This window comes from Palaemon carinicauda, chromosome 4 (genome assembly GCF_036898095.1).
Source record: "Palaemon carinicauda isolate YSFRI2023 chromosome 4, ASM3689809v2, whole genome shotgun sequence".
Taxonomy (NCBI): domain Eukaryota; kingdom Metazoa; phylum Arthropoda; class Malacostraca; order Decapoda; family Palaemonidae; genus Palaemon; species Palaemon carinicauda.
In genome coordinates this window covers 53,510,211-53,525,210 of record NC_090728.1, presented here as the reverse complement: position 1 = coordinate 53,525,210, position 15,000 = coordinate 53,510,211, and the positions used below count along the sequence as shown (strand labels likewise).

The 15,000-nt window shown below is 31.7% G+C and overlaps 1 long non-coding RNA gene across 1 annotated transcript in view; it reads left to right on the top strand.

Moving 5' to 3' along the window:
- The window catches only part of LOC137639090 (uncharacterized), a 30,825-nt gene extending 16,298 nt beyond the window's left edge, over positions 1-14,527 (top strand). The window contains exon 3 of the long non-coding RNA XR_011044221.1: positions 14,410-14,527. This is a non-coding gene — a long non-coding RNA (uncharacterized lncRNA). The remainder of the gene's footprint in view (positions 1-14,409) is intronic.
- The last annotated feature ends 473 nt before the right edge of the window (positions 14,528-15,000 follow it).

Sequence of the window (15,000 nt, the reverse complement as noted above, 5' to 3'; positions counted from 1 at the left end):
TGAAAGCACTTGACATGCTTCAAGTATCAAACTATGCTAGTATAATCATAAGGGAATCTTAGTTGAAAGTTGAATTTGTTAAAAAAATTAGTCAACATTCAGACAGGTCAAAATCTTTGACCTTGAACTCTATGAATTATTCCAAAAAGTCAATCCTGTCGTGTAGGTCACACAATGTATTTTTTCACTGCGTTGATTCAAAATTCGTTCAATAGTTTTCAAGGAATCCGGTTCACAGAAAGATACACGAACAAACAAACAGCGAGATGAATACACTGATGGACAGCCAGGCTGTTATTATTATTATTATTATTATTATTATTATTATTATTATTATTATTACTTTCAACTGGGCTCCACAAGCCACTAGAAGAATTGGAAGACCCAGGCCTATGTGGCTGAGAACTATGAAACGTGTAGTGGGAGATGATGAATGGAGAGGTTTTTAATTGAAAAGCTCAAGATAGAGATGACTGGCGAAATCTAACTGAGGCCCTTTGCCATCAATAGGCGTAGGAGGTGATGATGATGATTATTATTACTAGCTAAGCTATAGCCCTAGTTGGAAAAGCAGGGTGCTATAAGCCCAAGGGCTCCAACAGGGAAAAATAGAACAATAAGGAAAGGAAATAAGGAAATGAGTAAAATACAAGAGAGCAATGAACAATTGAAATAAAACATTTTAAGATACTAAATGAAATCTTCACTGCAAAGCTTGAAATAAGCTGAATAGTGCTTTTCAGCATCTTTTCTATCAAATAACTTCACGTTTAAGCCTTGTTTCTGGTTTTATTATGGTATACTAGGGTGACAAGCGAAAAATTCCTTTCTTACTTGAAATCCTTATTCTCTCTCTCTCTCTCTCTCTCTCTCTCTCTCTCTCTCTCTCTCTCTCTCATAAATAGTCCGTTCCCACGTGTTATAATATCAGCAATAAAAACAAAATTAATGCAACCGTTTATAGTCTACTGCAGGACAAAAGGCTCAGACATATCCTTCTTCATGTCAGGTTTTTAGCCTGTTTTCATCAACACGCTGGCCACTGCGGATTGGTGATGGTGGGAGACTTTTGTCTGATCGCTCCCAGCTAACCAACCTAGTATTGGCGGCCCTGACTAGTAGAGCTTTGCTGATCATCACGAAACTAAAACCCTTTTCACTATGTTAACTTATCCAATCGGATGGCAGTGATGACCTAAATCAAAGTATTATCATCAGACGTGGTTAATAATAATTCACGTAAACTCAGGTCCATCTTAATCTATTTTTGGTAAACTATTCAACCGAAAATAACGAAGGCTTCAAATTCTATAACATGGAAGTGAGCAACATATAAAAATTAATCATTAATAATAAAAATTAATAATACAAAATAAAATATTTTCTACATGATCTAACGATGCTGGGTTGAGGAGAGGGTAGTAAGCCTACCTACTAAGACAGCTTTAGCCATTACCCGATCCTACTTGGTCCTACCTTAGGTGGAATGAGTGCTTGGATTCTCATTATTTGTATATCTACGGGGTCATGACATTGTTTAACAACCCAGGGATACGCTATTACCATTTCCTTGACTCTTCGTTCGCTTACGATGGCATCTTCAATTATATCTTTAAATAAATTGAATATAAAATTCAAATTCCTCTCATAAATTAATGAATCAAGGACACCCTATGACCCTAAACTTGACTCTTCGTTCGTTTACGATGGCATCTTCAACTATATCTTTAAATGAATTAAATATAAAATTCAAATTCCTCTCATGAATTAATGAATCAAGGACACCATATGACCATAAACTTTACTCTTCGTTCATTTACGATCGCATCTTCAATTACATCTTTAAATGAATTAAAAGATATAAAAAGATATAAAATTCAAATTAATGAATCAAGGACACCATATGACCCTAACCTTTACTCTTTTTTCGCTTACGATAGCATCTTCAATTCAATCTTCAAATGAATTAAAAGATATAAAATTCAAATTCCTTTCATAAACTAATGAATCGAAATCCTATATAACCTGATTACGGTCCTACCGAGTTCTGTTAGAGGCAATTATTGATGAAAGCAGACCGGGGGTTCACCTAAATCCCAAGCCACTGGATAAAAAGACTCCAGCGTGATGACGCACTTGCTCTCTTGAATACAAAAATCGCCACGAAGTCGAAACCGATGACGTCCACGCCCACTGGACTTTTAGAAAAATCAATATCGGTTACTTTTCTAAAAGGATGATGATGCTGAGAACAGAGATATTATTCACTAACTTGTTACATTAACATTACGTTTTTCTACATTTTCTCTTAAATATATTAGAAAAATCAATATCGGTTACTTTTCTAAAAGGATGATGATGCTGAGAACAGAGATATTATTCACTAACTTGTTACATTAACATTACGTTTTTCTACATTTTCTCTTAAATATATTAGAAAAATCAATATCGGTTACTTTTCTAAAAGGATGATGATGCTGAGAACAGAGATATTATTCACTAACTTGTTACATTAACATTACGTTTTTCTACATTTTCTCTTAAATATATTAGAAAAATCAATATCGGTTACTTTTCTAAAAGGATGATGATGCTGAGAACAGATATCTTTTCTAAAAGGATGATGATGCTGAGAACAGAGATATTATTCACTAACTTGCCACATTACATTACGTCTTTCTACATTTTCTCTACATTAAATATAAGTGTCTATTAATTTCCTTTTCTCAATTTTATCTACCTTAAACATTTTTAAATTTTAAAGGCCACTCATGAATGTTAAGGGGCAAAGGACAGTGACATTGCCCTATCGAGTAGGACAATGCCCTAGACATATGATCAGCGCCCAAGCCCCCTCTCCACTCAAGCTAATACCAAGGAGGGCCAGGCAATGGCTGCTGATGACTCAGCAGATGGAGCTATAGGCTCCCCAAACCCCCACCCCCAATCCTTAGCTCACAAGGATGGTGAGATTGAGGCGACCAAAGAAACTAACGAGTCTTAGCGGGACTCCAAGCCCAGTCTGACGTTCATCAGTCAGGGCCATTACCATATCAATTTACATTAGTCACATTAATATTACGTACAATTTTCTACAGTTTCTCTACCTTAAAGATACTTTTCTGTCTATCACTTCTTACTACGGGTTGAGCCTTACGCTTGTTTCCATAGATGAGCTTGATTGGTAACGTCTCTGCCTGGTGTTTGCCAGTCGGGGGTTCGAGTATCGCTCAGTCTGGTCAGTGCCATTAGTGTCTGCAACCTTACCATCCTTGTGAGCTAAGGTTGGGGGGTTTGGGGGAGCCTATAGGTCTATCTGCTGAGTCATCAGCAGCCACAGCTTGGCCCTCCCTTGTCCTAGCTTGGGTTGAGAGGAGCCTTGGGGGCTGATCATATAATATAAGGTCAGTCTCTAGGGCATTGTCCTGATTGCTAGGGCAATGTCACTGTCCCTTGCCTCTGCCATTCATGAGCGACCTTTAAACCTTAAAACCTTTAAACAGTAGCTAATCAAACAATCATTTAAAATTTTTTGAGAATTTAAAAAGGAAATTTATAAATATCTTGATTTCAGCGATATTCACCTAACAAGTTCAACATATACAGTAGATTGTCCTTATGAAGCCTGACGTCCTTAGCAACGCTATGCAATTGAGCTAAATCTTACCGTGTTTGGTAAAACTAGACTTTATAGATAAGTCTGGTGTCGAGAAAAAAAGGTATTTTCATCTCCAAAGATGCGCATTGAAGACATTCTTTTGGTAACAACGTCAGTAATGTATAGTTAAAAAAATCAATAACCCTGTAGTGCAACAAATAAAAGGTTATCTGAATACAAGAAAAGGGTTGGTAAAACTCGATTTCAAGGACGAATCTAGTGTCGAGAAAAATATTATCTCTCAAAACGCATTGAAGACCTTCTCGTGGTTAAAACAATAGTAATATATACTTTCAAAGATTAATAATTACCTCTGTAGTATAACAAATAAACCAACTACACTTTAATTCGTGCATGACAGGAGTTTCCCCAAACACAAGAAAAGGGTTGGTAAAACTCGATTTCATGGACGAATCTGGTGTCGAGAAAAAAATATTTTTATCTCACATTGCTTTGAAGACATTGTCGTGGTTAAAACAACAGTAATATATATCTTAAAAGATCAATAATTATCTCTGTAGTGTATGAGATAAAACAGCCAAACTTTAATTCGTCCATGACAGGAGGTTCTCCAAATACAAGAAAAGGGTTGGTAAAACTCGATTTCATGGACGAATGTCGAGAAAACAAATTATCTCACAAGATGCCTTGAAGACATTGTCGTGGTTAAACAGTGGTATAATATAGATTAAAAGATCGATAACCCTGTAGTGTAACAGATAAACCAACCAAACTTTAATTCGTCCATAACAGGAGGTTCTCCAAATACAAGAAAAGGGTTGGTAAAACTCGATTTCATGGACGAATGTCGAGAAAAAAATTATCTCACACGATGCATTGAAGACATTGTCGTGGTTATAATGACAGTTATATAGTTTAAAAGATCAATAATCCTGTAGTGTAACAAATAAAAGGTTCTATAAATACAAGAAAAGAGTTGGTAAAACTATTTCATGGAGGAATCTGGTGTCAAGAAAAAAAATTCATTTCTCGTGGTTAAAGAGAAAGTAAAATATAGTTTCGAAGATCAATAACCCTATGGTGTATGACATAAAACAGCCAAACTTTAATTCGTCCATGACAGGAGGTTCTCTATATACAAGAAAAGGGTTGGTAAAACACGATTCCACGGATGAATGTCGAGAAAAATAAAATTTATCTCACAAGATTCATTGAAGACCTTCTCGTGGTTAAAACAACAGTATTATATAGTTTAAAAGATCAATAATCCTGTAGTGAATGAGATAAAACAACCAAACTTTAATTCGTCCATGACAGGAGTTTCTCCAAACACAAGAAAACGGTTGGTAAAACTCGATTTCATGGACGAATCTGGTGTCGAGAAAAAAATATTTCTATCTCACAATGCATTGAAGACAATGTCGTGGTTAAAACAACAGTAATATACATCTTAGAAGATCAATAACACTGGAGAGTAACAAATAAAAGGTTCTCGAAATACAAGTAAAGGTTGGTAAAACTCTATTTCATGGACGAATGTCGAGAAAAATAAAATTTATCTCACAAGATGCACTGACGACCTCTTCGTGGTTAAAACAACAGTAATATATAGTTTCAAAGATCAATAATTAATTATCCCAGTAGTGTAACAGATAAACCAACCAAACTTTAATTCGTCCATAACAGGAGGTCCTCAAAGTACGAGAAAAGGGTTGGTAAAACTCGATTTTATGGACGAATCTGGTGTCGACAAAAAAAATATTTTTATCTCACAAGATACATTGAAGATCTTAAAAGATCAATAACCTTGTACTGTACCAAATAAAAGGTTCTCTAAATACAAGAAAAGAGTTGGTTAAACTCTATTTCATGGACGAATCTGCTATCAAGAAAAAAATATCTTTATCTAACAAGATGCATTGAGGATGACAGTAATATACAGTTTAAAAGATCACTAATCCTATAGTATATAAGATAAACCAACAAACTTTAATTCGTCCATGACAGGAGGCTCTCCAAATACAAGAAAAATAGATTCGACCGATATTTCTGATTTGAGCCAATGGCTGAGGCTAGTCAGCGGAGGCCATACTTGAGACCAATACAACATCAAAGGTCAAATCTAAGAATAACAACGACGGTAGGTCGATCGATAAAGAGACTTAAATAGACGCCAATAGTTCTCTTCAGATGCCTCATCTGGGGCAAAAGCACATTCGGTAATCTCTCTCTCTCTCTCTCTCTCTCTCTCTCTCTCTCTCTCTCTCTCTCTCAACTGAATGCTAATTTAAAGATATAAATTGGGCAATTAACAATTCTCTCTCTCTCTCTCTCTCTCTCTCTCTCTCTCTCTCTCTCATCGAATGCTAAATTCAATATATAAAATGTGCGATTAACAATATCTCTCTCTCTCTCTCTCTCTCTCTCTCTCTCTCTCCATCGAATGCTAAATTCAATATATAAAATGTGCGATTAAAAATCTCTCTCTCTCTCTCTCTCTCTCTCTCTCTCTCTCTCTCATCGAATGATAATTTCAAGATATAAAATGTGCGATTAAATCTCTCTCTCTCTCTCTCTCTCTCTCTCTCTCTCTCTCTCTCTAATGATAATTTCAAGATATAAAATGTGCGATTAACAATCTCTCTCTCTCTCTCTCTCTCTCTCTCTCTCTCTCTCTCTCACACACACACACACACACACACACACACACACACACACACACACACATATATATATATATATATATGTATATACAATTATATATGTATATATATAAATATATATAAATATATATATACATATATATATATATATATAAATATATATACATATTATATGTATAGATATATATATATATATATATATGTATGTATGTATGTATGTATGTATACATATATAATTTAACATAATTCTAAAACTCCATGAGCCACATCCCCTCAATAGCAAGATTATGTCGACAATATAAAAAAAACATGCCAATTAAAACCAGTCTCTCTTTTAAATCAATATTGCTACGAAACAATACTAAACTAAAACGTCTCAGAAACTTCTAACTTGAAGAAAGTCTTGAAGAAAGTCTCGAAGAAAATCTTGAAGAAAGTCTTGGAGAAAGTCATTCGGGTAATTCCCCGAAAATGGGTAATAACAATTCACCCGGAGGTATAATTGACTTTCAAATTGACTAGAAGCAATACCATTTTCAATGCAAGTCAACATTTGGGATTTGCTGCAAACCTTGAAGTTGCGAAAGGGAAAGAGAAGGAGGAGGGACAGTGTTATCATCCTTATCATCATCTAGGAATAAAATCCTCTTTTATACATATTTCATCAAGCATATTCAAGAGGCAGTTATAATAATTATCAAAGTTATTTCTATTTATTATTATTATTATTATTATTAAATGCTTAGCTACAACTCTAGTTGGAAAAGCACGATGCTAGTAGTGTATGTATGTATGTATGGAAGTATTATGTATGTAAGTATGTATATGAAGGATGGAGGATATAATGATGCTTTAATTAAGTATCCAATTAAACTATTACTCGTAATAAATTACAGAAGAAATAAAAGATAACGATATTGCTGATAAAAAGTTAGTTGGCTGCATTCATGTTTCTTAAATCACTTAAAATCCCAAACAGACGGAAATTGTAATTCTCCTTCAGTTGTGGAATTCAGTAAAACACACACACACACACACACACACACAACGGAGAGCAGCAGACGGCCTACCGATATCTCCGACGTTATTTACAGAACGGATTCAGAATAATTCTACTGCATACGATACAACTCGTCCACATTCAATCATTAATATAAATCGTTCACGAAACAGTAAACAGATACTACAATAATATCAGATAATACAATAATAATAATAAAAAAAAATGTTAGACATTCTCCTCTTCTTTTTAATTGATCAATACTACATGGAGACAGAAACAGTAAAGTAGAATAAAAATGGTTTTAAAGCGGAAAACATTTAATAATTTGGGGGGTCTTTCTAACGAGAAAATTCCATCTTCTACAGTAGGTCAAGTGGTTCTCGAGTCGGGGGCGACACTGTTCTAAGCCCAGAGCCATCTGGTGGTCATAGTAGCATTCAGAACAGAACTTCCCTATCTATACACAATTTTTCTAATGAGGCGCCTTTGCACTGACTCGCAGCCGTGCCCTTTTAGCTCGGAAAATTTTCCCAATCGCTGATTGCAAGAATTATCTTGTCCAACCAATCAGAAATCTGGAAACTTTTCCGAGCTAAAAGGGCACCCCTACGAGTCGGTGCAAATCTGCCTCACTAAAAAGAATTGACTATAGGACTAAGCATGCTCAGTGCTGTTGGAGAATATCAATAAAATATATGCTATCTAGCAAAGTACACACGAAGAGATAAGTTATAATTAGAATCCGTATCCTATTTAGAATTCAAGATTATTAATGTTGTTATTGTTCTTAAAATATCTTATTCAAATTGTTCATTACTTCTCCTTTAGTTTATTTATTTCCTTATTTCCTATCCTCACTGGGTTATTTTCCCTGTTGGAGCCTTTGGGTTTAAAGCATCCTGCTTTTTTTAAATACGGTTGCAGCTTAGCTAATAATAATAATAATAATAATAATAATAATAATAATAATAATAATAATAATAATTATAATAGTAAAAAAAAATAATAATAATAATAATAATAATAATATTATCATAATAATAATAATAATAATAATAATAATAATAATAATAATAACAATGAAATATCAATCTTTCCCGTCATTTGATTTTACATGAAAAGATTAATGATGCAACAGAACGGACAACAATTGCTCTGACCAGATTTGCTGAAGTAACAGCATATGATTTGTTACTCACTTAACAACATTAAGCTTCAATATATTGATGATATAATTTCATCATTACTTATGGATCTCATTCATCCTAGGCTATATTGACAAAAAAAAATGTAAGGGATATACTCACTTAACAATATTAATCTTCCATATATTGATGATATCATTTCATCATTACTTATGGATTTCATTCGTTCTGGAGTACAAAAAAAAAAAAAAAAAAAAAAAAGTAAGGAATATGATCAAATGCAACCCCAGCAAAGCAACGAAGTATGAACCTTTAATGCGTGACATAAATCTATATTCATTTATGAATGTACGCACGGTCTCCTTTGAAATATATATATATAAAGAAAAAAGAATATAAGCAGCCAGTAGCCCTATTTGAAATAAATTAAGTCAATTACCATCGAATCATTTTTTTTTTTTTAAATCAAGAAATACAAAAAAATACAAATTTCCCCTACAACAGCTCCTCTTATTTAACGGCTTTCTTTGAGGGCAGCATAAATCAGCGCGAAATAGATTAAAATCGACAAAATAAATGTGCTTTGAGGCCACCGAAGTCTCCTCCTGTCATACTCAAATGCCACTTCCGCAGAGCGAGATGAATGGATGTTTGAAGTGGTCGGGGGGTGACGCTTTCCTCTGGACATTTACCTGGACATTTAAGAGTTGGCCAGCCTTTAAAATGTCGCACTGTACATAGACTGAACGTTGTTTGAGCTCCTTCGAAGTAAAATGGTGAGGAGAAATATCTATTATCGAATAAAGCGCATTTATTACCTTTCAGAAGGATTAAAATAATTTTTTATAAACATGTACAAGGACAAAGAATACGCGTTGCTTAAACTCCTCCTATGTAGAATGGTGAGGAGAAATATCTATGGTTAAATAAAGGGCATTTATTGCCTTTCAGAAGGGATAAAATAATGCTTTATGAACATGCAGAAGTACACAGAATACATATTGCTTGAGACATTTCAAAGTATAATGGAAAGGAGAAATGTCTAGGGTCAAATAAAGTACCTTTATTGCCTTTCAGAAGGGATAAAATAATGCTTTATGAACATGCAGAAGTACACAGAATACATATTGCTTGAGACATTTCAAAGTATAATGGAAAGGAGAAATGTCTAGGGTCAAATAAAGTACCTTTATTGCCTTTCAGAAGGGATAAAATAATGCTTTATGAACATGCAGAAGTACACAGAATACATATTGCTTGAGACATTTCAAAGTATAATGAAAAGGAGAAATGTCTAGGGTCAAATAAAGTACCTTTACTGCATTTCAGAATGGATAAAATGATTTTCTTATGAATATGCAGAAGCAAATTATATTAAGTTGAAAACAACATAAATACCAAACAAAAGAGAGAGAGAGAGAGAGAGAGAGAGAGAGAGAGAGAGAGAGAGAGAGAGAGAGAGAGAGAGAGAGAGAGAATTAAAAATGTATTAAAAAATGACCTGAAAATATTAATTCTGTTATGCTGAAAGGTAACAGACAAATGGCATTATACAATTTTGTACCGAAATGCAAAGTAAGTTTATTTTCACTAAGATCGATATTTTGAGCATCTTCACATCGAAATGAATGCAATTCCTTGCAATACAGTACATATTTCAATATCGTGTTATAACAAGAAAATGAATACATTTTGATATTAATCATCTGCGGCCGACAAAGAAAAAAAAATACAAAAATATTTGTCATGAAATATATAAATATATAGACACATCCAAAAACGTCATGTATAGTGTCTGAATAATCTATAATAGAAATGCACTCAAGAATTATTATTATTATTATTATTATTATTATTATTATTATTATTATTATTATTACTATCCAAGCTACAACCCTAGTTGGAAAAGCAAGATGCTACAAGACCAAGGACTCCAATAGCCCAGTGAGGAAAGGAAATAAGGGAATAAATAAATTATGAGAATAAATTAACAATAAATTACTAGGAACAAATTTTTTTACTAATGTGTTCAAATAAAACTCATATCTGAAATGATGTTTCGAACAATTTTCAGTGATTTTTAGTGATATAACAATACGGGAAGGGGGGGGGGGGTCAGCAGGGAGTTTTCTTTGTTCATAATACTTCATTATTCATTATTACGATAATTCAGGTACCAAACTATAATACAAACTCAAATTTCTTTATACTTAAAAAACTGGATCATCTGATTAGATGATACAGAATAAAATATAACACAATATATATATATATATATATATATATATATATATATATATATATATATATATATATATATGTATATATATATATATATATATATATATATATATACAGTATATATATATATATATATATATATATATATATATAAACATATATAAGTATATATATATTTATATATATACATATATACATATATGTGTATATATATATATATATATATATATATATATATATATATACATATATATATTTATATATAAGTATATATATATTTATATATAAGTATATATATATTTATATATATATACACACAAACATATACATGTATATATACCCAGAGTATATATATATATATATATATATATATATATATATATAAATATGTATATATATATAATTTATATAAATATATACACAGTTTAAATACATATAATGGATATTTATATATATATATATATATATATATATATATATATATATATCCAAAATGATAAATCAGTAGAACATAGAATAGCCTTAATGTCAAGTCTAAAGCCAAAGAAAGGAGTAACCCTATTCCAGTAAGTATCCTGTCGAGTGACAGCACCTAATATAAATATAAGACTGCATTTATATTAAGATTATACATACGTATACTGTCTGTATATATTATGTATATATATACATATATATAAAACGGTATACGTGCCATTGGTAATGTTGTTTAGATAAATGTATACACACACAAAAGTAACCATTAAGCATCTAATTAACTCACTGTTCCCACGCAACCCTTCTCCCCACCCCCACCCCCCACCCCCCTTTATTTGGACAACCCAGAGGCGCCCACCTTATTTTGCTTGAGGCATAATTACTAATCCATCTCGTCCTAACCACCAAGAAAACCTACGGGTTTATCACTCCATATTCCGTTCGACAACACTACAAAAACATTGATTATGTATTTTTCAAAATTCTGTTTTACTATAAATATATATGCATACATTAACTAATAAACTTAGTTATTTCAAAGACTCACATACACACATATATATACAGTATATATATATATATATATATATATATATATATATATATATATATATATATATATATATATATATGTATATATATATATATATATATATATATATATATATATATATATATATATATATATATATATAAACCAGTGATTCTTCAAAACTAGTTACGCGTGTCTTTTAATTAAGTTATATTAAAGAAATTAAAAATTATCTTCTTTTAGTTTTTCATATTCATTGTACTTTAGAATTAGCCTAGCATTTACAATAAACCTACATTCTTAATTGTCTCTTAATATGCTTTTAAATATTTATAAATTCTTACATCATCGTTATTAACTAAAACTATCTGTGAAATTTACCTTGATTTTTTTTCCTTATAGACAAAATACATTTAATTTCTCCCAAAAACAAATTATTTCAAATAATAATGTTACCCTAAAATAAGTTAATTTTAAATAAAAATGAAGTCATTTATCATTTCCGGTCCAAGTTATTTCTTTCAATGTGGTTTCCGTAAACTTGTCTCTGGTCATGGCTCAAATTTATTTTTGAAGTTGGTCCCCATTTTGTTTTAGAATTTTCCCAATTCTTAGTTTAAACTCAAACCATGTCACTATGTCCTTTGATGTTATTCTAAGATGGTAAAATAAACCAAATCTAATAATTAGATTAATTGCAAATATTTGGCTAAGATGGTAGAATAAATCAAATTCAACAATTAAATTAATTGCAAATATTTGGCTAAGATGGTAGAATAAATCAAATTCAATCATTAAAGTAATTGCAAATATGTGGCTGAGATGGTAGAATAAATCAAATTCAATCATTAAATTAATTGCAAATATTTGGATAAGAGGGTAGAATAAATCAAATTCAATCATTAGATTAATTGCAAATATTTAATGGTAGAATAAATCAAATTCAATAATTAGATTGATTGCAAACATTTGGCTAAGATGGTAGAATAAATCTAAATCAATCTTTAAATTAATTGCAAATATTTGGCTAAGATGGTTGAATAAATCAAATTCAACTATTAAATTAATTGCAAATATTTGGCTAAGATGGTAGATTAAATCAAATTCAACTATTTAATTGATTGCAAATATTTGACGAAGATGGTAGAATAAATCAAACTCAATCATTAGATTAATTGCAAATATTCAATGGTAGAATAAATCAAATTCAATAATCAAATTGATTGCAAATATTTGGCTAAGCTGGTAGAATAAATCAGTCAGTAATTAGATTATATTCAATATTTCGACCGACCTCAAAGTACAGATTTAATGCTTAGATTAATTGCAAATATTTCGACCGATCTCAAAGTAAATTTGATCCATTTACCCGCATCTAATTAACAATTGCATAAAAACTCACCAATTTCACACCACTGCACTATATTTTTTTCCTCACAAACAGACCTAATAGACGATCTATATCACTTGCTATAAATAACACACAAGTATTTATATTGCTTCAAAACACCACTGCAACTTCACTCAAGAATGATGATGCTGATAACGACGATGATGATGAATATATATCACCATCCTCGTTATCATCATCATCATTAGTACCAAGCTTTTTTTTCCTCTTTTAATTTTCCTCATTTTAAGCAACATTCCTCTTTAAATTTTCCTCAGTTTAAGCTGTTTTCCTCATTTAATTTTCCTCAGTTTAAGCTCTTTTTCTCTTTTAATTTTCCTCAGTTTAAGCTCTTTTCCTCTTTAAATTTTCCTCAGTTTAAGCTCTATTCCTCTTTTAATTTTCCTCAGTTTAAGCTATTTTTCTCTTTTAATTTTCCTCAATTTAAGCTCTTTTTCCTCTTTTAATTTCCCTCAGTTTAAGCTCTTTCTTCCTCTTTTAATTTTCCTCCGTTTAAGCTCTTTCTTTCTCTTTTAATTGTCCTCAGTTTAAGATCTCTTCCTCTTTTAGCTTTCCTCAGTTTAAGCTCTTTTTTCCTCTTTTCATTTTCCTCAGTTTAAGCTATTTTTCTCTTTTAATTTTCCTCAATTTAAGCTCTTTTTTTCCTCTTTCAATTTTCCTCAGTTTAAGCTATTTTCCTCTTTTAATTTTCGTCGGTTTACGCTTTTTTCCTCTTAATTTTCCTCAGTTTAAGCTCATTTACTCCTCTAATTTTCCTCAGTTTAAGTCCTTTTCCTCTTTAAATTTTCCTCAGTTTAACCTCTTTTCCTCCTTTAATTTTCCACAGTTTAAGATCTTTTCCTCTTTCAATTTTCCTCAGTGAAGCTCGTCCTCTTTTAATTTTCTTCAGTTTAAGCTCTTTCCCTCTTTTAATTTTCCTCAGTTTAAGCTATTTTCCTCTTAATTTTCCCCAAGTTTAATCTATCTACCTCTTTTAATTTTCCTCAGTTTAAGTTTTTTTCCTCTTATAATTTTCCTCATTTTATTTTCCTCAGTTTAAGCTCTTTTTCCTCTTTTAATTTTCATCAGTTTAACCTCTTTCCCTCTTTCCTCGGTTTAATCTTCCCATCTCGGCACCCTCCCCTCATCTCCTTTCCAGAATTATTTCTTTCTTTTTATTATCACCACCTTAATTTAGAAGACCACCCTTAACCCACCCACCCACCCACCCCCTCACCCGATTGGTGGGGGACGTACGTGCGTGCGTGCGTGCGTGTGTGTGCGTGTAAGCTAGCAGCATGGTTTTTCTAGAGATTTCTTTTCGTTTGCTTCGCCACAGGTCGGCGGTGGTCGGGTTCGAGGAAAAAAGTACAAGGCTTCAGATGGGAGCTTCTCTGACTCTTCGACAACAACAAGCTTCATAAGACAGGTAATCGTAACAAACAAACAAACAAACATAAAGGAAATACAGAGGAGGAAGAAATATTCATGTTCTAAGGATGATTTCCATTCGGTCTTAATACAGCAATGATTTACAAGGGGCGTTTGATATTTCCTATAGAAGCATTTTGAAAATCAAATACAGTTATACGCCTTTTCAAAATTAAATACAGTTATACGCATTTTCAAAATTAAATTCAGTTATACGCATCTTCAAAATTAAAGTTATACGCATTTTCAAAATTAAATACAGTTATACGCATTTCCAAAATTAAATACAGTTATACGCATTTTCAAAATTAAATACAGCTATACGCATTTTCAAAATTAAATACTTATACGCATTTTCAAAATTAAATACAGTTATACGCATTTTCAAAATTAAATAGTTATACGCATTTTAAAAATTAAATACAGTTATACGCATTTTCAAAATTAAATACAGTTATACGCATTTTCAAAATTAAAGTTATACGCATTTTCAAAATTA